Source organism: Lactuca serriola, chromosome 3, assembly GCF_051521515.1.
Source record: "Lactuca serriola cultivar US96UC23 chromosome 3, Lser_US96UC23_V15, whole genome shotgun sequence".
NCBI classification, from domain to species: domain Eukaryota; kingdom Viridiplantae; phylum Streptophyta; class Magnoliopsida; order Asterales; family Asteraceae; genus Lactuca; species Lactuca serriola.
The window spans coordinates 99,683,234-99,691,837 of record NC_136410.1 but is presented as its reverse complement, the minus strand read 5'-3'; positions in this window follow the sequence as shown (position 1 = coordinate 99,691,837).

Genomic DNA, 8,604 nt, shown 5'->3' with positions numbered 1-8,604 from the left:
TTTTGACTGGTTCCTTTTTCTGCTAAGAAGTCTTCGAATTCTTTGTTCTTGAATTCCAGTCCATTGTCGCTCCTAATGTTTCGAACGACTTTTCTCAGTTGCACTTCAACCGGCTTGATAAACATCTTTAGCTTAGAAGTGGCCTCCGATTTGTGCTTCAGAAAGAATACCCATGTAAAACGTGAGAAATCATCAACAACAACAAGAATGTACTTGCTACCGCCAATGCTCTCGATTGATGATGGACCACACAAGTCGATGTGAAGCAACTCAAGTGGTTCAACAACTTTTGTGTTTATAATTGATCGGTGACTTTGACAACTTTGTTTCCCCATTTCGGATGCAGCACATAAGTGTTCTCGATCAAACTTGAGCAATGGAAGACCCAGAACATGATCTCCGGTGACAAGATTGTTGATGTCTTTGAAGTTGAGATGAGAGAGCCTTCGGTGCCACAACCAACTTTCGTCAGAAGGAGCTTTTGACAAAAGACATATGGATGGATTTCCTTTGATTGGTCTGAGATTCAGAGGAAACATTTCGCCTTTTCGATCTGATTTGAGAATGACCTTGTTGGATTCCTTCTCTATAATTTATGAGCCTTCGTCGTCGAATGAAACTTTGAGACCAGTACCTCCAACCAGTTGAGATACACTGATGAGGTTATGCTGCAATCCTTTTACGTATGCCACCTTTCTTATTGTGAAGTCTCCATTGGTTATCATCCCATAACCCTTTATTGTTCCATAGGAGTTGTTACCAAACTTAGCATTGCCACCATTTTGAAGCGATCGAAACTCCCTTAGCTCTTCCTTCCTTCCTGTCATGTGACGTGAGCAGCCACTGTCAATATACAATTCTTCGTCAAACTGCTCGTCACTAATAACCTGCAAAAATTAAGCAGATTTAGGAACCCAAAGTTTCTTGGGTTCATGTGAGCATTTCACAGGAACAGGAATAGTAAGAGAAACATCAACAAGATATGTGCGTTTTACTAAGGTTGTTTCATCTTTTCTTTTAATAGTAAACACTTTGATTTTGTTAGAATTAGCTACAGGTGTTTTGGATTCAAATTTTGGTGTTTGAGCACTAGACTGCTTTCGGTCCTCCTTGACTAAGGAAATCTTCATTTTTCCTTTCAAGTTCGTTGATGATCTTGAATTTTGTGTAGAGACTGAATTGGGTTTAGAAGAGGGTGTAGAATGAGAAGAATTAGAGAAATGACCCTTTCGTTTATGGTCATTAGAGGGACCAAACCTGGACCTTCGGTAGCTGCTCGATGATGAGCCGAAGTTGGATTTTTGGTTGTTGTTGGCTGGTGGTCTGAAACTTGGTCTTTTATTATAAAATCTTGATGGACTGAAATCAGGTCTTTGCCTGTTATTACTTGGCGGACCGAAACTAGCTTTTCGGTTGCTGCTGCTTTCGGGACCGAACCTATCCTTTTGGTTATGTGCTTCGTGTGGCCCGAAAGTCTTTCTCTCTGACTTAGAATCTTTATCATGGTAAGAGTAATGAGGATTTTGAGTGCGCCAAAACTGCTTTCGCTCTGATAGATTTTTCTTGTATCTAAGATTTCTCTATTGCTTTTGATTTTTTGACCTGTTTTCGGTTGTCTGTGGATATTGGCTTTTTGTTTCAGCTTCTTGGCAGCCGGTTCACTTTTCATAGGTGAGGATTCTCTTGTGGAGGTGACTTCTTCTACAGGAATTTCTTTTGTGCCACTTGTACTTGGTACGTCGAAGTTGGTAGGCTCATTCAACGGCTCAGGGACATATCCACCTTTGGTCTTCCAGGATGTTCACTCCGACAGACCAACCGTTTCGTCTGCATTGTCTATGGGAGCTGACCAGAAAAACTCATCACAACCATCTGCATTGTCTTCGTTCACTATGGCAATGAGTTCGGCTTGGAACACCGTCTTTTCCTTGGATTTCAGAATTCCCACACTCTTCTCTTGGAACACCGTCTTTTCCTGGGATTTCAGAATTCCCACTAGTTTCGCCAGTGAATAAGATTTAAACTGTTCATGTGCTTTAACCGTTGATACGACCGCCTGCCACTCAGATTTTAGACCATTTAAAAAGGTAACCTTCTGTTCGATCAGCTTTCTTTCAATGTCATGTTTGATCATCTTACTGAGAAGATGATTAAACCGATCGAATGTTTGTGTAACTAACTCCTCTGGCTTTTGCTTGAACTCTCCAAATTCAGAGAGAAGTAAGGTCTGAATTGAGTGCTCCAGATCTTCATCTGTAGAGTACAACTCTCGCAGCTGATCCCAAATTTCTTTAGCAGTACTACAGGAACTAACCAATCTAAACGTGTCAGATTAAAGAGCGAATCGAATCAGTCTCAATGCTTTGATGTTGCACTGAAACTTCTCCTTTTCGTCCTGAGCAACATCTTTCACATCTTTTAACAAATCATTATACTCCTTTTGAGTTTTAATAACTCTGGATGTTCCTGAATGAGCAAATGGTCCAGACACAATAGCTTCCCATATCAAATACCCATTATCTTCAGATCCAATGACATAGTCTTCAAAGTGATGCGTCCAAACCTCGTAATCTTGAGTGTAGAGAATTGGAATCTTGGTTGTAGATCCTATACTGTTTGAGATGTTGATAGGATTGGATTGAGAATCGTCCATGCTTGATCTTTTAACCTGTTGTAAGATCAGACTTGTAATACTTAATATTAGGGCAAGATGAATAATTACTGAGATTCATCAATTACGGACTGACGGCTCAATAAATATTAGTAAATGCGGAATTAACCCTAATCACTTCTTTCACAGAAGAGATGTGTATGAATTACACAACCTCTTGCTCTGATACCAATTGATGAGCTTAAGAAACTCTATGATCGTTTACATCTTATAACAGATAGATCACGAAAGAGAAAAACAACAATATAAAACACAAGAATGAATCTGAATATGTCGAATGATTCAATTGATTCAATCCTCAGCAGAGCTCGATCAAGAACTTCCGCTGTAGTGGATATTAGGGTTACAAAAGATAAAGATCAAAATACTTGACAAAATAATTTCCAAAAATCTCTCTCCTACTAGGATGCATGCAAGCACCTATAAATACAAAACCCTGTAAAATAACTCACGGATGGACAGGCCCATACCGAAGACTAAATTGACTAAATAGCGAGCCCAAGACGCAACACCTTCTGGACCTAACAAAGATAATTAAACAACTATCAAAGGACGATCCAAAGCTCGCTGAGGATTGGTTGCTTGTGAGTAGTTGGAAGTATGGTATTGGATGGACCATATCGACATTATAATGAATAGATAAGATTCTATTAAGAATGAGTTGTCATATGGCAAATATGGAAATGTTTCCATATTGGGAGCTGATTATTAAGAATCTATGTCTAGATTAGAAACTTTTATGCAAGAAGGATGTTCAAAGGAATGTACTTTGAGTGAGAAACATCATATCTATAGAATTGTTTCTGATAGAGATTGGCCAAGTCTTAATGATTTTGAGCTATGACTTTACGAAAGGATCATTGCATAAAATGTTAGAATCTAGCATATTCTATAAGTGGCAAGAATTTGATATTCTTACACTTGTGATAAGGATTCGGAGTTGTGAAATGAGTATGATTGGAAATGTGTTCATTTGATATGTTTCACAAAGTAAGGACCATAAGTAAACATTGTGTGCATGCTGAGAGCATGCGACAAGTGTAGTAATAATTCAAGTAAGAAGTTGATTACCCGAAACAACAAATAATGAGTAATCAATATGGTGATTAAATAAAATGTTTTATTTATACCCAGAGTTTGGGGCCATATGGGATTAGTATTATTCTTGTGTTTCACTTTGCATTTTTTGACTTCCTGAATAATTAAATTGGTTAAGAACAATCAAATTATTCGAATGGACCACTTCGTTCATATGTTGGAAGTAGGTATGAATGAAGATTGTTGTGAATTGGTTTGTGGATTGTCTAATGTGTATTAGACACAAGAAAATGTTTGTTGCAACGTTCATGAGTGCTTATGAATATGATTTGAGCATTGGATTAAACCCACGCTCACTTGGATCACTTCATGGATTTTATCACAAGTGATTGGTGAGACGAAAGTGTCTTATATTCTTGAAACCAAGATGTTTGAGTTGTATCTTGCGAGTCGGTTACACATTGATAATATGTAAACGCACCGGTAACTTGGTGTCATAAAACATATTGTTATGTGTGATTCGGTGAGTGAGTGCAAGCAAGCATTGAATCAAAGTTTATCCGTTCCTTGTATCCAAAGTGGGATGAAAGCGATATATGCGGGCCCCTAAATGATTTAATGATGACACCCTAAGTGCTTGGCCAAGCCGGGACTAATTTGATGTGTTCAATTGTAGTCTGTTGACAGTCGTCATAAATCGGAAATCGGGAAACAGAACATAGACTGAGAGAATGATCAAAATCCATGTCTCAAGTCTATACGATATCTAGAATGGAGGAATATATGATCCCTTATCTAAAGGACGTGTATCTGATAAGATCAGAGTTGACAACGGCTTTTGAAAGCTACGATTGCTAATCAGGATTTGAAGTCATACGCAGAATAGTTATTAGACTTATCCAAGTGGGAGACTGTTGGATTAGTGTCTAAGTCCATAACTATTTTGGTATGTACTTGACCCGATTGTGCATGGTCCTTTTGGGTTGCCTTCACACTAGTGACTAGACAAGATGATTGTTAAGGAGAGAGGCTTGTTTATTGCTAAGAATAATAAATTAGGGTATAAATATGATTTTTTAATATATTATATGAATTATATATTAATTTGGAATCATATTATTAATTAGTATTTAATCAGAAGTTAATTTAGAATTAATTTTGGGAATAAACGAACTGACTGAAAGTGCAGGGGCTATTTTGTAATTTTTAAATAGTTGAGGCTTTGGGCCATTGGATCACCTTTATTAAGGCTTGAACGAAAATCCTAGAAGGATCTAGGAGTTTTCGTCCAAGGGCTTAAGGAAAGGAGTCCATGGACTTGCTTAGGCCCTAAGCTAAGGGATCAGGGTTTACACCTTGAAACCCTAGTTAGCCTTAAGTATAAATAGCACCCTAAGGCACTAAGATTTCGTCCAAGCCTTGGGAAACCCTAAAACGGACGAAATAAGGGCAAGATACCCTTCTCTCCTCTCTCCCATATTCATCCTTTCACCTAGTGTGTTTGTGAGCCATTAGAGGTACTACACTCGTGGTACTTGCTTTCAAGAGCTAAGGAAATTCAAGGAACTAGTTGTTATTGCTATATAACAACAAAAGGTATGTATTCTATTCTTTTATGTGAATTTTAAAAATAGTAGTAGCATGCCGGGTTTCTTTTTGTGTTCATAAAGTTGTATAACTAATAGTGAAAACATAGATCCAACTCTAGGGTTGCATGCACACATAGGATTGTTTATATAAAACCCATCAGGCCATTCATGGGGCTGTGTGTGGGAAGCAGCCTTGTTCCCTTGGTCGTTCATGGGTCTGTGTGTGGTAAGAGGCCTTATTCCCTTGGTCGTTCATGGACATGTGTGTCACAACTGTAAATTTTAAGCTATGTAATCTATACATTCAAGTTAATGTGAATCAAAAACTTCAATCAAATACAACATGCTAGAACTACAAATAGTCATCAGACAATTGGAGACCCTAGAAGTTCTTATTAAGTCTAATTTAGGCTAGAACTTCCTTATTGGATCCAAATGGGCCAATAAGCTTCCAATTAGGCTATCATGGGCTTAGAACCCTAATTGGGCTCTAATTGGACCCACACTTATTTATTTTAACATTCTAGGTCATGTTGGGCCTAGAATTAAATAAATTAAAAGCCTTGATACATGAATAACCTAAACTAGTCCAATAAAAATATAAAAATCCTACTACATTCTTTTAGACTAAAAACATACCTAAGGCTAACTCTAATATTGGGCTTAGGAGCAAAAGGCCCAAATTTCTTTTTTTTCCTCCATGTTTCGGCCCAATACCCAAGCCCAAGAGGATTTGAAGATAGTTGACTTAAGTGTGCCACCTCATTAATATCCAAAGGACTTCCATGCAAGAAAACCCATATCTCCATGCAAACATCACCTCAAATATCATTTCTTCTTCTCTCCTCTCTCACTCTCGGCCATACACACTTACACACACCAAAAATATCTCAAATTCTCTCTAGATTCACTCAAGAACACTCTCTTCTTCCCTCTCCAAAATCTCGAAAATTTGGAAGCATTCAAGAAGGTTCTTCCACAATATTCTTCATCTAAGGTAAGATTATACATAGATCTATGGTTTAAATTCTTTTGTTATCAAAATCCTTCCCTAATCTATACAAAAATCGTGATCTTACACCCTAGAATCATCTCAAAACTCAAGATCTTCATCAAAGGGAGCCAAGGCCAAAAACACTTCATTTTTCTTCCATCTTTTCTTCCAAAAATCGAGTCAACACCCCAAGGTGAGATTCATACCCCTATTTTCTGTTTTTATGAGTTTTGTGGGGGGGGGGGGGGGGAATACAAGTGAAAGTGTAGATCTATATGTGTTTGTATGCCTTGTATGATTTCCATGCTTATATGTATGCTTATATGTGTTTTAATGTTGGATCTAGCCATTAAACCCCTCAAAACCGAGATATAACTTATGTTTTATGATTTTAGCTTCAAATATGTTCCTACATAATAAGTGATACAAGAAAAATAGCTAAGTGGTTAGCAACAATTTTCTTTAAGCTAAAAACACACATTTTGGGCCAAAAATGTGAAAAATACAAAATTAAGGGCCCAAATTGACATTTTACAGATTCTGATGGTTGAAATGTGCCAAAACAGTTTCCATAAAACTATTTCTGGAATTCTATTCAATTAGAGGATTAAAAACATAAATTTCAAGCTTATTGGGCTAAAAATGAAAATTTCGGCCCAAGGAGGCCCATTATGCGAATTTTTCTGTTTTGAAGGGCCAAAACTGTGAAATTCTGTAAAACAGTGGACTATAAGTGTCCCAAACCCTTTTCAAAGGTTTAAAATGCTTTTTAAATTTAAAAAGGACCAAAGTTGCAAAAATTTTCCAATTTGGGCCAAAATTGTCAAAATTGCGAAAAGAAGGGCTAAAACCGAGAAAAACTGCATTTTCAGGGACTTAAACTGTTTTCTATGAAAAATATGCTGGAAAATATTAATTTCAATAATTTTTGGTGTTAAAATGTCAAGAAAAATAGTTTAAGGACCAAACCGGGAAATATTGAAATAAAAGGGTTGAAAATGTAAATTTTACAAATAATGAGGGGCTGAAAACAGAAATATTTCAAGGCTGATTCAATATGTACAATTTGATCAAATAATGACACCTCGACTATCAACGAAATACAACTCATTACAATACCAGAAGTCGTTGTTAAACGAATTGGCTCGGTCTCGAGCCAATGGAAATCTACAACTACTAACTCTTCGATACATACAAATAACGATTGGTAATACATATACATACGAGTGTGCACAGACGTCTACGCACCATCTTCGGGCCCCAAAAGTGTAAAATCTTGTTTGTTGGGCCTAGCTAGCCCAATGACCTGATCTTAAGGCCCGAAGACACTTATTTTCTACGAAGTGTTGAGTTTCACCGACTTGGCACAACGTAGAGTGACTTTCAATGGCTTGTACCACTGGTTCCCAAGGGTCCATGGTATTGCTAGAAGAGTCTGCATATTTTACGAGGCGGGTCGGGGACCCCTCGCACGCATATTTTCCCCAACCGGTTAATGGAGTTACCGGGGTCTTCGTGACCTCTTTCTCTTCGGATGTGGGACTACACTTAGTCCGGGCGATTGGATAACGTGATTAGTACGGACGACGCCTTCGGGTTCGTTAGTATAACTATAAACTGGGCGTTTGTGTAATGCGGGTTTGTAGTAAATAATCAATGCTCGAGAACCTTCCAACGTCGCCTGGGACCGGCACTGCTATTTTCATAATGTTTTCAACGCAACTCAATGGATTCCAAAAGAACTAGCGGAACATCGGGTTTCCCTAGGGTTTTTATTACATACAGATTTGAAACGCATACATCTTCAAGGAACATTTTTTTTTAGTATAGAAACAAACAAGCATACCTATGGATCTTCACAAACGTTTTCGAAAGCTTTTCTTTTCAGAAAATATCGGATTTTCTGGGGTTTTTCAAGCAATATAAACATTCGATTTCAAACACTACTTATGAACTCACCAACATTTCATATGTTGACGTTTTTCAAAATACTTGTATTCTCAGGGAACCAGTGAATCAAGGGAAATCATACTCAGTGACGGTTGCAGTTTATTTTTGTATGAACCAAACAAATTAATTTTTGGGAATGTAATGTCTTAAACAATGTATGACATGTAAACACTACTGGTTGTACTATGTTGATGAATGGTGACGAATGTTGTTTTGTTTCATATATATTCAATGTTGTGGTATTCAATTGAGTCACGACAGCCCCCGGACGTTTCCGCCGTCTGGTTCGGGGGTGTGACAATGTGTGTGGCAAGAGGCATTGTTCCCTTGGTTGTTCATGGGTCAGTTTGGGGGCAGAGGAC